This window comes from Triturus cristatus, chromosome 12 (genome assembly GCF_964204655.1).
Source record: "Triturus cristatus chromosome 12, aTriCri1.1, whole genome shotgun sequence".
NCBI classification, from domain to species: domain Eukaryota; kingdom Metazoa; phylum Chordata; class Amphibia; order Caudata; family Salamandridae; genus Triturus; species Triturus cristatus.
In genome coordinates this window covers 52,275,546-52,290,833 of record NC_140595.1, presented here as the reverse complement: position 1 = coordinate 52,290,833, position 15,288 = coordinate 52,275,546, and the positions used below count along the sequence as shown (strand labels likewise).

At 44.2% G+C, this 15,288-nt stretch overlaps 1 protein-coding gene across 7 annotated transcripts in view; it reads right to left on the bottom strand.

Annotated features, from left to right (window-relative positions):
* TBXA2R (thromboxane A2 receptor) overlaps positions 1-15,288 on the bottom strand; it is a 167,919-nt gene that overhangs the window by 71,373 nt on the left and 81,258 nt on the right. Inside the window, exons 1-2 of one of the 7 annotated variants that reach the window (XM_085637841.1) lie at positions 7,039-7,057; positions 2,019-2,110 (exon numbers count right to left, since the gene is read on the bottom strand). The exons of 5 other annotated variants lie outside the window; for them this stretch is intronic. The gene's annotated coding sequence lies outside the window, so the exon portion shown is untranslated. Of the gene's footprint in view, positions 1-2,018; positions 2,111-7,038; positions 7,058-15,288 lie in introns of those variants that run through there. One more of the 7 variants, XM_085637838.1, reaches the window with a different exon arrangement.

Below are 15,288 nucleotides of genomic sequence, written 5' to 3'. Positions count from 1 at the left end.
TGCCTTGCCTTATGATCCAGTTCTCTTGACCCAATGCCGCATCTCAGACAGAGGGTCCCTTCCTTTGGTGAGCCTGGTTCTCTGTGCCCGGTCCCGAGTCTCAGACAGAGGGTCCCTCCCTTCGGTGAGCCTGGTTCTCTGTGCCCGGTACCGCATCTCAGACTAAGGGTCCCTCCCTTTGGTGAGCCTGGTTCTCTGTGCCCAGTCCCGCATCTCAGACAGAGGGTCCCTCCCTTTGGTAAGCCTGGTTCTCTATGCCCAGTCCCGCGTCTTCGACAGAGGGTCCCTCCCTTTGGTGAGCCTGGTTCTCTGTGCCCAGTCCCGCATCTCAGACAGAGGGTCACTCCCTTTGTTGAGCCTGGTTCTCTATGCCCAGTCCCGCGTCTTCGACAGAGTCCCTCCCTTTGGTGAGCCTGGTTCTCTGTGCCCAGTCCTGCATCTCAGACAGAGTCCCTCCCTTTGGTGAGCCTGGTTCTCTGTCCCCAGTCCCGCATCTCAGACAGAGGGTCCCTCCCTTTGGTGAGCCTGGTTCTCTGTGCCCAGTCCCGCATCTCAGACAGAGGGTCCCTCCCTTTGGTGAGCCTGGTTCTCTGTGCCCAGTACCGCATCTCAGACAGAGGGTCCCTCCCTCTGGTGAGCCTGGTTCTCGGTGCCCGATCCTGCGTCTTCGACAGAGGGTCCCTCCCTTTGGTGAGCCTGGTTCTCTGTGCCTGGTCCCGCATCTCAGACAGAGAGTCCCTTCCTTTGGTGAGCCTGGTTCTCTGTGCCCAGTCCCGCATCTCAGACAGAGGGTCCCTCCCTTTGGTGAGCCTGGATCTCTGTGCCCAGTCCCGCATCTCCAACCAACAGGGCGCCAGAATGTCCGTGTCTTTGATGACATCTGGTTCTCTTTTACCAATTTAACTCTAGCACATTGTCCAATAATTAGGGTTCCAGAATGCTCCTTTACATGATGTGGTCTAGTTCTTCCTACAAGAGACAAAATCACAATCAGAATTCCAGAATGTCCCTTTGTTTGGTGCCTGGTTTTGTTTAAGAAGTATTATGACATCATTGACAACAGAAGCCTTTTAAAGTGGGCATCCAGTGAAAGGTTTACTTTGCCCAGTCTTGCGTCACTAATAGCCACCAACAATAAACATTGTAGTATGTTCCTTTGTTTAATGATGTCACCTTGGGTTTTTGAGCATTATTGTGACACCGGGCCCCATCATCTGCAGTTGTGTCACTGCTCCTTTTTTGAAAGGTGCCATCTTGTAATGGATAGGCCTCTTCGGGGAACTAGTTTGGGCATGGCTATATAATTTCCATTGCAAGAAGTTTAGATGTGGTTTTATTTTCTTTATGGTGAATTACTTCATTGCTTATTTACATCGGAATAGTCCTTCTGGGCTACGGATTAATACCGCCTGGTAAATCCTATGTTATCCTGCTGTGTGTAAACTTTGGTTCTGTAGCCCCCTTTAAAAAAAACAAAAAAAAAAAACATACATTTAAAAAAGAACGAGGTTCGGTTACAATTTCAAGTGGACCACATTTAGATGTCAGCAGCAGGCGCTCAACCGACTGGTCTGTCTTTGGCGCTAGAGCAAACCGCAGAAGAAAGCCCTAATGCAAGCGTGGGCCACAGACTCCTGACATGAATTTAAAGTGTGCTGTGTTTATAGATGAGACTGGTGAAGGGACAGCGCATGAAGGAACAGGCTGACACCTCGTGTGATCTCTGACCTACAAATGTTCAGTTCGGCATCAGCCGCAGCTTCTTCTAATTTTACAAGACGCCTGGGTCGGACCTATGAGTAATAACACTGCATGCGGAGGCCTGAGAAGTCAGCTTGTTTGATTTACACACCCGGCACGAAAGAGGCTCTGTGGAGACTTAGAAAGGAATTCAATTGGGGACATCCAGGCGTAGCACCTGCTACCCCGGACTACCCTTTGCTACCCGTTGTCTGAGTGGCCATGAAGGCAATAATAGCAGGAGCAGAGAGTAAACAAGACTCGGAGAGGCCACTCACATCTGGTACTTTATGAAGAAGCTGGGCTTGAAGGATGATTTCTGATTGGTCAGACTATGTTCTGACTCCTTTCTCCCTCTTCTCGGTCAAGTCTATACAAACAGGCAACAAATAAGAAAGAAGTGATTCAGAGACACTAAACATATAGACATCGCTAATAGCAGGTACAAACTACCAACTACCAGGAATGAACTACCACCTCCCATCAAAAAGCTAAAAGTTTCTAATTTAAGTAAAAACTGTTACAAAATCTTAAAGAATTTAATGGACGAGGCAGCCACACAAATAAAAAAGAGCAGAAACAGAGATCAGGACAATGGTAGACCGAACAACTAAATGACTATACAAAAAAAACACTCAGAGCAATGGAAAGAACCCCATCAATGACAAACCTGAAAGCACTGTGTACTGAAAGAATGAAAAAAATAAGAATAATATCTTTGAAGCCAAGCTGCCCGCTTTAGAGCCTAACTGGGTCTAAAATTCTTTTTGACTGGTGTGAACCCGGAAAATTTAACCCAGAATATCGATGGGGCTAAATATCTAGAAAGAAATAATGAAAAAAAATTGAGATGTGAGTAAGTCTAGATTTTCTATACCTAAGTCCATATATATGTACCTGTGTGGTATATTAATCTTCAAGGTACATAGATGTGGAGTTAGGGGGTGGCAACGCTATACTTCCCTATATGCACTTATATTCGATATTGATTGTCTCGATATTCTTGTATCACGATACTGTGGGTGCGAATGTTCTGTTTTCCAGTTTTTTTGATTGGGTGAATCCACCAAATCACAAAAATGTATCCCATAAGATATCAAAAATGAGGCCATCTTCTTATTTCAACGACCTGAGCTCTACCTCAATATTGGAAGAGATGCGCACTCACATCCTATACTGGTTCTAACCTAAATAATACATTCTTCCAGCAAGGCAAAATTCCAGCCCCCCCCCCCTAAACTGGCCCGATTATCCCACTGGTAATGAAACCATGTGAGATCCCCAGACATCATCAGCTTCCGTCCAATCTTCAATTGACTATTCCTATCGAAGGCATGCAAAAGCTATGGAGCCTCCTAACTCGACCACTACACTGAAGACAATAACCCACTAATCAACCGCTGCACACTCTTGAGTGTCCTCAAAGAGAAAATGGGGATAAATTGAACCCTTTTGAGATGATTCTTCTCCCACTTTGAGGTCCACTTGCTAGACATAAAACTTGCCATGTCTCTATCTGACCTTTTCCTATAGAACAGGGGATTACTTGAGGTTCAATGTTCTCCACTTCTCTCTTCGGTCTTCAGAAACAATCTCTCACCTGCTCCTGATTATCGAAAAACTCACGCAGTTCCTCACATCTGTCTTCGCGTGACACACAACGGTGTCTCAAAGTGACAATGCCAGAGGACGTCCCTCGAATAGGTCAAGCATTAGAAGACATACAGTCCTCGATGGCCTTTCGCCACCTGAAACTAAACTCCCAAAAGTCTGGGGGGATGATTTATAGTTTGGCAGATGGGCACTCCCATCACAAGCGTGAAGGATATTCCATCGGCTTTAATACAAGTGCATTAGGATACAATGCACTTGTAATGTGGTGGTCACGATATCTGCAATGTTTGAGACCGAATACCTGTCCACAACACTCTAAATCAAGCCCTACGTTCTTATTAATCTCCCCACCAACCACAGAGCTCGATACTTAGCCAATCTTGTTGAGAGTCTCTCATCACATTGGACTGTAAACTCAAGCTCACAAGATTGTATGATATCTGCTGGCTTTTTATTTGACAAAAAAGTGAACCTTCAAGCGCACATGACATACATCATGCAATACCTGGGCAAAAGTCTGAGAGGGATAAACCACCTTTTTACTAATGGAAACCATCAAAAACCTAATTAAATGGTTGGTTGTATGAAGACTGGTCCATGGAAATGCCTCTCTGACAGGGTTTCTGAAACTTGAGCTGGCACCTCTGATGGGCACCCTCCGCGCGGCTGCAAGTCCTATCACAGGAGTGGAATACTTGGAACATATCACACCAGCCCTGATGAACCTCGGCTGGCTCCCAACACAAGACAGAAAAGCTTTTAATATTGCGTGCATAAGACACAAGCCATGCACAGGAGCCCTTAGAGATACTGGTACAGAACCTTACCCCCTTGGGTTAGATATGCCCTACGAATGCGGAATCTATTGTTGCGTGTTCTATATTTATTCTGTATATGGTAGATCCTTGCACCGGTGCTGCCTGCCTGTTCTGTTTGCATGAAGAAAGGACACACAAGTGTTTACTGCACTATTGTTTGTTTTATGTGAGTTGTTTGTGCTGTTCTTCTCCTGTGTGGAAGCAAAGCTTGCACACTTTTGTGCTGATCCTGGACATTGTGCATAATGGAACATAAGCATGTTTCGGTCCATGCAGAACCTGTTAGTTCTTTGTGCTTTGAGGAAACTGCTCACTTTGCACCAGTTAAGCGTCTGGGGAGGGGGGGGGGGGGCAGCACTGCTGCAGCCCTTGATCGACCCGCTGCAGGAGGAGTTACAAGTCAGGCGGATGTCAGGCAGACACCTCCATCCCTGGCCCCACCCTCCCGGAGGTATGACCACTACTAGAGCCTTTGATAACTTCGGGGGCGGGACTGGGTTGAAATAGCCTTCATGACTCATTTTGGGGGTGTTGCATGCAGTAATCTAATGATTCCCACGTGTTTTTCTCAGAGTTTCACTCTGAAATTTTGGTTCCTTGCAGCAGTGGGAGTCCTCAGATAAAACTTGAAAACTTGCAATCCTAATGGGGCTGTTAACTTCCATTATTGGCCCCCTACGGATAATGGAGGCCCTCAGAAGGAGACTCTTGGTGTGAGCGGGAAGCACACAGTGCTGTTGCCCGTGATGAACCTCTGCTGTGTAAAAGGGAAGCTTCCTGTACTGCTGCTGTCTGCACTATACTTGATGTGTGTGTCTCAGTGACGCTTGCACTGTATCTGCCCTTCCTATACATGTCCTATGTGTGTATGAAGGATGCTCTTGCTCTACCTGTACTTTACCACACGATGGCACTGCTGTCTCACTAGTGTGGTACCTGACTATCTAGTTTGAAAACTAATGCTTCAAAAATATCCCAGAATCTCGATTACCAAAAAGTCATAAAAGCATTTGTAGGTTTACTTTACCTACCGCCACAAATATGATTATGTATGTATATTACCTGACAAAAACAAAGGTTAAAGAAACATTACAGTTAGGTAAAATTTTCAGTGACAATGTAATATTTTAAACTCAGAGACCCACATAAATACACCAAATATAGCTATCTCATGTAACCAGAACTCGTGCTCTGAGGTAACTATAACTCACCCCCCCAACATACTGTTTTATTATCAATAATTTCATTACAAACGTTGCAGTGATATTATCAATGATGTCATAGAAGATGTTATGAGTGATGTCTTATTATGAGGGGCAATTAGCAGTGCATGGCGAGTTATATTCACCTTGGATACATACCTAAGGACTCCAAGTACTGCTGCTGAAGGCACCAATGTGGTTACCTAGAAGCCGATACTGGCGCTAAAAGGGATGTGAACAGCATTTTTACCCCTTTTAACACGAGCATCTGTGGCGAGCTGCACTCAAATGGCACAAGGCCGCATTTTGCTCCTGCAGCTACCACTGGTTAAATCCGGTGGCAATCAGCCAGGCAAAATATACAAAAAGAATTCTGCAATATACACGCATTAACTTTTACCCAGTTTACTTTCAATTCTCGGTCATCAAGTTTTAATCAGGGGTCAAAAACTAGCCCACCCCATGGTGAGTGACCAGACTTGCAAAATATGAGGTCTTTCTTGGGGTCAGGAGGACACTGGAGGGAAGTAAGTCGGAATGGCGAAGATCTTGGCATGGAGTTTAATATTTCTGAGTAAAAATGTGCCCCAATCAACTGGTGGCAGCAATAGCGACGTCATAAAAAGAGCGCCTCAGTTGCTCCTACAAACTGGAATATGTCCTTAACTCTCTGCACTGCCAGTGAGTAAAAGCAAGTTGTAAAATGTCCAAAATGACACATTCACAGTAACCTACAGATCATGTTGATGGACAGACGGGCAGCTTCTACAACATGGAGCCGGACGTAGTCATTCCAGGAAGGAAGTCCCGCCTCAGAACCATAGTGATGTCAGCAAGCAAGCTCATGGCTTTTTTCTAAGGTCGGTTGCTCTTCCTAAGACTATAATAAGAGAGGGGGAGTTCCAAATTGAACTTGTGTTGCTGGAATGGAAATAGTCTAATTTGTTCAGTCTGGTCCTGTTACCTGTCCCCCCTCCCCCCTGCACCTCACACAATCTCTTTTCCAGGTCCTCACTTTATCCAACTATGCAGCAGACAAAGCCAAACCCCTGTCGCTCCGCCAGCACTCACATCACGGTAATATTTCTCCCGCTGGCGCCTTCAGCACATTGCGCTGGCTAGATATATTATTAAGTCATTGCAGACCGCTTAAAGCAGCCAAACAACTGTCCAAAGACATAAAATATTGTAAGCACAATGAGAGTTCAGACAAAGGACTTTACGCCGTGCTGTCATTGGGATTGCACAAGATATAGGCGGCAGCGCAATGGCGGCCATTTTGAGTTTTTGTTGCCTGTGAGTTCTACATTCATAACTGTTTAGTGTATGGCCAATCAGTCTCGACAGACAGTCTAGGAGATGTTACTATGGAGAAAAGAGACAGCTGAAACTCTGAGGACATTGAAGGAGAACGTGCCATTGGTATAGATTTATCTCACTAGGAGTGTTGCAAAACCCTCTAAAATGTATTCAGCCTACCATCAGCCAAAATACAGATATATTCAGTTTCATTTGCATACTTTTATTTACTTATTAGAAATGAAATAACGAAAGATGACATCCCTTAAATATTGATTCAGAAAAAGAAAAAGAAAAAATACTTGAGCTAAGTAACTTAATTAGCTAAAGCGAAAAGAGGAAAGTGGGTTATGGTTGATATTTACCAAGCCATCAGCTCCGCGTGATTTGACATTCTTATTTCGTGGTCAACGAGCTTTGGTTTCTAGCAACATGGTTGGTGGTTAGGCAGGAGAATCATTTAAATATTCACACCAGCATCTAGGCTTCTGCAGTATATAGAGAGGTGGAACCTACTGAGACATATGAAACATACCATTTAAGGTCAGTCCAATCTAGAAACTGGATACGCAGGGTAGAGTTGAAGAATCACTCACTGATTGACAAATTAACTCACTCAAAGGTAGACAGGAGTAACTCCTGGTATTCATAGAGCTACTAACGTCAAACCTGCGGTAGCAAGTGTTTAATACAAATATCAACAAATGCTAAACAAGTTAATACATCATTTATGTTATAAGTGGGTAAAGTTTTTAGATGTTATAAATGTTCCACTTTCTTAAAGTTGCATAGTTTTGTAAACTTTGCAAAACTTCATTCAAGGGTGACAATTCTTGCTAAACAAGGTTATGGTCAAAACAATTGTAAAATAATTCTACTGCTAAAAGTGAGTAAAGTTACTTTTGTAAACGTTGTGAAACGTACAAACTTTTGAAGAAAACTTAGCTGAATTTGTTTAGGAAAACTGTTGCAACTTTGCAGTTCTAAACAGTCACTTTTTACAAGAATTACTTCAATATGGGCGTTCCATTGCTCGCCTTTAATGTATGCATTTATCAGTGAATTTATACATCAAGGACTTGGCCAAACATCTGCAGAAATGAATTAGATATATTTAGGCGACAATTTAAAATAATATTTGTAATTAATCTCACAATTTTATTCAGTGTGTTTAACACAGAACATTTATATGTACAAATATTAAAATGAGTATTTCGTCTAACACCATCAGTTGCACGAAGCGCTAAGTCGACTGAGTCAGAGTCCAAATCATCGCAGATCTCACACGAGAGTGGTTAATGAATATTACGATCCATTTTTAAAGCTGTCGCGTTGTGATGCACTGAGGACATATTTCAGCACTCTGTTCATTCACATTGAAGACTGACAGAAAGCCCTCATCCCTTGGACTGATACATCTCAAATGCTGAGAGTAAGAGCTTTATTCTTTGGGAAAGTTAGAGAGAGGCAGTGCATTCCAGTTTGGAGTTAATAAACACTCGAAATCAAAGAAGGACTAAAGTCCCTGGATATATACAGAAGAAGACATCGTTTTCTGGATTCTTTTTTATTGACAATAAATGTGGCTGGTCGGGAAAGCGTAAAACATAAAATAGTCAAACATGGCAATATGTTTCTTTTCTAACCATATTTTCTCACTTGTTAATAAAGCTAAAAAATCAGATCAGGATTCTAACATTTATGGTCATTTCTTATAACAGTGGTGTCAAACAATTTACAAAATAGGGATTCAAAATGCTTCTGTTTCATTGCACGTTGGCACTGATCGCAAGGGCCCTTGGCAAAATATGACCTACATGGAGCCTTTTGGAAAGATGTGAACTAGTTGCCAAGCGGAACTGGCACATGGAACCGATCCAGAGTCGCTAGTCAAGGCAGCCGCGAACACGATGATGCCAGAACCTTCGTCGCTGCTCGACTCAACAGGCATATCTAACGCTGCGTGAGGAAAGCAAGCTCGGTTCATCTCTACAAGGGTGTCTGGTCCATGGGGTCTACCAGATCCTCCCACAGTGCAGGTGACAAAAGAGGAGAGACTTTGTCTTACACTCATACTTTATCTGGGGATTTTTGGGGCTTTTACAGACGTTTCACCTTATCATTCCTCTCTGTAACGTTTTCTAAGTGAATATATTGTATATATTCCCAAGAACACAATTCATATTAAGGGACATTGCGCTCGAGTGTGCAAGCCTAAAATAAAACGAAATTTCAGCAAGTATTGTAATTGTATTTATATAGCGCTTAATACCCTGACGAGGCGTCAAAGCACTTTTCGGTGAGTAGCACACTACTCCGGAACTCAAAAAGGACCAGTGGTGAATCAGCACAGGGAAACATGAATCAATTGTAGTGGTGGACATGTGTCAGCCAGCCGGACTGATAAGGTCAATGGAGGGACAGAAGAGGGAAGAGTCCAGAAAGTGTTCACCAGGAGACCACAGTAGCAGGAGGACGCCTGGGATGAGCAAAAGAGAGATGGAGGAAGGAAGAGGCTCCAGAAATGGACCAGGGGAGATCCCAGTAGTAAAAAGAGGTCTCGTATAATTCAAAGACGGGACACACGAAGGAAGAATCTAGAAAGGGCTGTTTGGGAGATCCTTGTAGCAAAATGAGGTCTGGGGTGATGCAAGGAGCTGCTTGAAGCTCAACGCCGAGAAGACAGAAGTCCTCGTCCTTGGAACCGCCCCTTCAGCATGGGACAACACCTGGTGGCCAGTCGCCCTCGGAAGCCCACCGAACCCCTCAGACCACGCCAAAAACCTCTGCATCGTACTGGGCTCATCTCTCACCATGTCCCGACAGATCAACACCATCACCTCCAGCTGCTTCAACACCCTCCGCATCCTCCGCAAGACCTTCAAATGCATCCCCACCGAGGTAAGGAAGACAGTCACCCACGCACTCATTATCAGCAGACTAGACTATGGATACGCACTCTACGCCGGCATAAACAAGTCCCTACTCCACAGACACCAGACGATACAGAACCCCGCTGCCAGACTCGTCCTGGACATCCACCGACACGAACACATAAGCCAACATCTATGAAGGCTCCACTGCCCCCCCCCCCCCGTGGAGAAAGGGTCACTTTCAAAATCCTCACCCATGCCTACAAATGCCTACACAACACCGGACCCAAATACCTCAACGACAGAATCAACTTCCACGTACCAAAAAGAAACCTCCGATCCTCCAGCCTCCCACTAGCTGAAATCCCACGCATCCAGAGAGCCAGAGCCGGCAGGAGATCATTCTCTCACATTGCAGCCAAGACCAGGAACGAGCTCAAGGCAGACATCAGACGCGCCCCCTCCCTGAACTCCTTCAGGGAGGCATTCAAGAACTGACTCTTCGGCTAACAGACCAGCGGACCCCTCTTCCCCGCCCTCCTCAGCACCTTGAGACCCTTGCGGGTGAGTAGTGCACTTACAAACCCCCTGATTGATTGATTGATTGACAGGGGAGGGATGAGTCTGGATAGGGCCACCTACGAGACCACAGCAGTAGGACGAGGTTTGGGATGAGCCAGAGACTAGAGGCAGAGGACACAGATAGACAGGTATAGGGTGAAACACAGGGCAGTGCATCACAGCAGCAGTAAAGCAATAAAACACACAGATACATACGTACACCAAAGGCATACATGCAGAAGGAAGGTGACTCATCAAGACTTAAGTTGTACCCATCAAACTCAGACCATCAAGTGCTGCTGCACTCCAAGCCAATTTGGAGCCATCACTTATGTGTGAAATAACGCTTTTATCACCAAAATCATTACATATATAAAAAATATTTTAGTTGAAAATGAATGTTTTACAAGGGTAATGTAGATAAAAGTCTGCACTGAAGGTGGGCATTGAAATAAGTTTGCTCACACAAAGTGGTCATGAAATGAAAGAGTAGATGTCACAAAGATTTTACAGAGACAAATAGTTACAGTCACTTTGGCCAAGAAGCTGGGCGGCAGAACCGGTGACTATCACTTAATGTAGCCACATATGTAAATAGAGCAGCAAGCAGCAGTACCACTGACCACTGCTAGGTGTCCCTGCAGTTGTAAATAGAATAAGAAGGCAGCAGTACCACTGACCGCTGCTAGGTACCCCTGCAGTTGTAAATAGAGTAAGGCAGCAGTACCACTGGGCACTGATAGGTATCCCTGCAGTTGTAAATAAAATCCAAGCAGCAGTACCACTTAGCACTGCTAGATGTCCCTGCAGTTGTACATAGAGCAACAAGCAGCAGTACCACCGACTACAGCTAGATGTCCCCACAGTTGTAAATAGAGTAACATGAGTAGTACCACTGGCCACTGCTAGATGTCACTAGAGCTTTATAGAGAGCAATAAGGCAGTAGTACCACTGACCATTGCTAGATGTCCACACAGATTTACCTAGTGTAAAACAATTCCTAGATGGTCCCACAGCTACTTTAGACAGAAACGTTGCTGCAGTACCACTGACCTTTAGTAGTTGGTCATGCAGGTGTTTTGGACAGAGAAGAAAGCCAAGAGATTCCTGTATTGGTGCGCTTGTATTTGTTTTATGCTTCAACAAAAGGCACTCCATATTGGTTGTAGTGACAGGAGTGCTACCTCTCGGAGGACGCAGAGAGGACGTGTGTGGAAACGTCACACTTTGGTAAAAGTTTGACAATAGGGTGACGTATTTGGAGATTTTCCAATGAAAACTTGGGTATGCCTCCGAGTGTGTCTACAAAGGGAGAGTATTGCGATATGTTTTCTTCCATGTATGATTAATTAGGAAGAATCAAAGTAAAGGGATCTGTATCCTGATGAAGGCCGCGTGACCTATATAGGCAATTGAACAGGCCGAAACATGTTGATATACTACTGGGTATTAGAGACATAGACACTCTGGTATACCCGCTTTTAATCATTTATTAGTCCAGCCAGGTGGGGCCATTAATAAAGACAATGGAGGTACCCACTTAGACAATTTTAATCACTTTTTGTTTGAAGGATCCCTTGAGAGAACACATTTGGTCAAAAAAACTCTGCTCCACCAGGAGCGTTGGTCTGCGCCCTGGTGTTTGAAGCAGCCCAATGATGAAGCATGCCACCATTGGTGGTTGAGGGCAGTATTAACAAATTTATGAATTGCCCGGGAACACATCATTCATTTGATCCTCTTTTCCTCTTTCTCATAGTTTGTGTTCTTGGATCTAGCCCCTTAAAGGCTGGAACCCTTATAGTCCTTCCTTAATTGTGAGGTTTAGTGTTTTCTTTGGAGAGTCGGGAAAGGCTCAATCTCCTGTCCCCTGTTTAGTGTGTTTTATGCTACCTCTCTGGCCGAATTAATTGCTCTAATCTCTGGTGGGAGAAGATAATTCAAATGTTCTGAAATGAGACACATTCAAAAGGTGCGATCATAACATACAATCTACAGTGAGGGAATGGAATTTGGACTTTCCAGTACCCCGGGAGTTGCAACTGCCCTTGCATACCCATTCTGCCTAAAGAACATAGGTGCGCAATTAGAGTTAGACGGACAGGTTACTCTGCCACCAACTTCGCAGAGTTCCTAGTTACCTGTCCGAAGAACTGACAGTCTACGCGCACTATTTAGACCTTGCTGGACTGTCACGTTTCTGTGGGTCGTGTCAGTGCTAGCTCCCACAGTAGAGCCCTTACACGGGTGGCCGAACAGACAAAGTGCCATCAATGTACGACCATCCGCCATTTTTAGGGTGGGAAACCTTTGATAGACCACCAGGAAAAGTGTTGGGGTCCTGAACAGAAAAAATGAAAAATGAACTCCAGAGCGTCAATAGTGTTTTGCATGTTTTCCGCTTTGGGAGTTTGTCGTCGAAAATAAAAAAGTTTACTGAGTGGCCACATAAAAATCATAGCAGCTGCGTAGCAAACTTACGATCTCTAAATACGTTGGGCGTGGCGCATTTCTAATTCCTACATTCCTTAAGGTTATAGGGAGCTGACAACGTAAGAGGAATCTATGGGCAGTTCAGAACAGTGTAAGATATGGGAGTTAACATCAGAAAATGGTCTTCCTAAGAACTACAAGTGTGAAAATGGTCTTCCTAAGAACTACAAGTGTGATCTGGGTGCCAGGAAGGGCTCAGGATTGGAGGAATAAGAGGATGGTTGTTTTTCATGACATGTTCCTCAAACCCTCACTGGCCCGGCGCTGTAGGTGAGTGTATGTGTTTACACTATGAAAATAACTATTTCATAAATATGGTGGGAGGTTATGACCTCTTCCATCCACTAGATTGCGGGAACCCTACCTTTAAATAAGCCACTTATGTCTGTTCAGTATCAGGTGATGAGTCCGCCACAGACAATCATGGTCTGTGTCTTTCTGAAATGAAAACCCAGCACTGGCTCTGGGAATGATTTACATTTCTATGCACTCTAAGGCAGATAGGAATGTTGGCCTTTCTCTGAGGAGCAAGATGAAGGCTGTATCCTGCAGTGTGGCAATATTGCAAACCCTGGCTCTGGACCATCCGATTGATGCCTGTTGTTCTGGTATGTGGTCCAGCTGTTCAAGTTAAATGCCAGTTAATAGTCATGGAGATCGGTTTTCAAATCAGGGATTATGGATCTGAGGTCCATACCCTTTGGTTGGCACGGAGGACAATAGAAGGCCATAGTTAAAAAATGCTGCTGACTGCAGGGGCTTAGTGCAAAATACCTCTAATGAGCCTGTCTGGGGCTAATTGGTATTCGAATTACATACTACGAAACTATGGCGTGCCTTTGGCTTCTCATGTTAGTAGTCCATGGGCACAGAAATATCGATGACTGTAGACGGCCTTTTTCAGAAACCTATCACGGATCTAAGGCATTAGTCAATTGTAACAAAATTCTGCAGCATAACATTTTTTCTACCTTTCTTGTGTGAGCGTATAAGGTCGCATCACCAGCCTCAAGAATACTTGTCCCCGAGAAATGGCTAGAAAATAAAAACTAACTGCAGAACATTAGACATCTTCATACCCATGTACCAGTGTGCCTTATTTTATGCCCTCATATGATCTGCGTCTCAACAAGAAATGTCCTGCTCTGGAAACAAAAAGCTAAAAAACAGTGCGGCAGGGACAAAACATCATATATCTCATGTTCACAAAGTAGCAGAAGATAAAATAGATGCATTAACCAAGTGTCTGGCCTTATTCCATTAAAAGGATGACACCATTTTGAAAAAGTGTTACTGAAGTATAGCAGTCTGCAATTCTACTTTATAACTATGATGAATCCTGAGTCATAGTAAGCAACTTTAAAAGCAGAAATTACAGGGTAGGGAACCGAGATGTCAGAAATTGAAGACAGATTGGAAAGAAAAAAAGTGTGTATTCTGGGCATGACAGAAGGTGTGGATTCCAAGATAATTGAAATCTGCCACAAGTTACTTCTTCCTTCCCTCATCACTATATCATTGACAATACCAGATATCTACATTAAATATTATATAATGCCCCCGCACATAAACTGCTACCTAAGAACCAGCAATGACTCACATGGATGTAGAGATATTAGCATCATGTGTCAGGGTCAGACTGGCCATTGGAAGTTTGTTTTTTGAAAAATATAAAAGTTTGCTGAGTGGTTGCATGAAACATGGCAGCTGTTGGCCCTTTTACCTACTTCAGCCGGGACAGTGGAGGTTGTGGTAGAGAGAGAAGGTGAGGAGAGCAGGTTTGAACATTTTTTGCCTGAGCAGGGCTGCTTTTGATTTTCAGTCCCGCCCTGCTGCGTGCAGCTCCTGGAGGTGAACATAAAACAAAGACAGATGCAGTGCAACACAGACAAACTATTCTGCCCTTTAGTACCACAGATAAAGCCAAGTGCGGATTCAGGGAATTCTTTGATCTAGTTATTTTGGCGGTCCGAGCTCATACACAAGGTTGTGATATATTTTTAAGCAATGGTTGGCACTTGTAATGGAGTTTCGTAACAAGGCAGCAGTTTTAATGGGACAGCACGTGCATTTCTCAGCACGGCTGCCCAATTTTAATCGGAAAGTAGGCACTGCCCTGTAGGGCTGCAATATGTTTAATTAGCCTGTACCAGCCTTTTTCAGAAGAGCTACTGCACTTAAACTACGACTGCGTCAGCACCTCACTGAAGGGGGGATGTACTTGTCACTTCACAGTACCAACCCATGACAGTACTGGCAAGTCTTTGTGGGGTCACAATATTTTTTAACATGAAAGTAACAGCACTTCTCAATACACATGCTATATTGTTGTGAAGTGTCACTAGCATCTCTGCTCAGCCGAGATGCTATAACCTGGATAGGTCAGTACCAAAAAATGTCAATGGATATGCTACACTTTGTATGGGTGACTACCAGCACAAATGCTGTACTTGAGATGAATCAGTACTAGCACTTATCAACACAGATGCTGTGCTTTCCATCAGTCAAAACCAGCACTTCTCAGCACAGATGCTATACCTTTGACGAGTCAGTGCCACACTTCCCGACAGAGATGGCGTGTTTGATGGGTCACCACCAGCACTTCTCAACAAAGATGCTTCACTTTTAATGGGTGTGTACCTGCACTTCTCAACTAGGATACTATACTTTTGATCTGTCACTAGCAG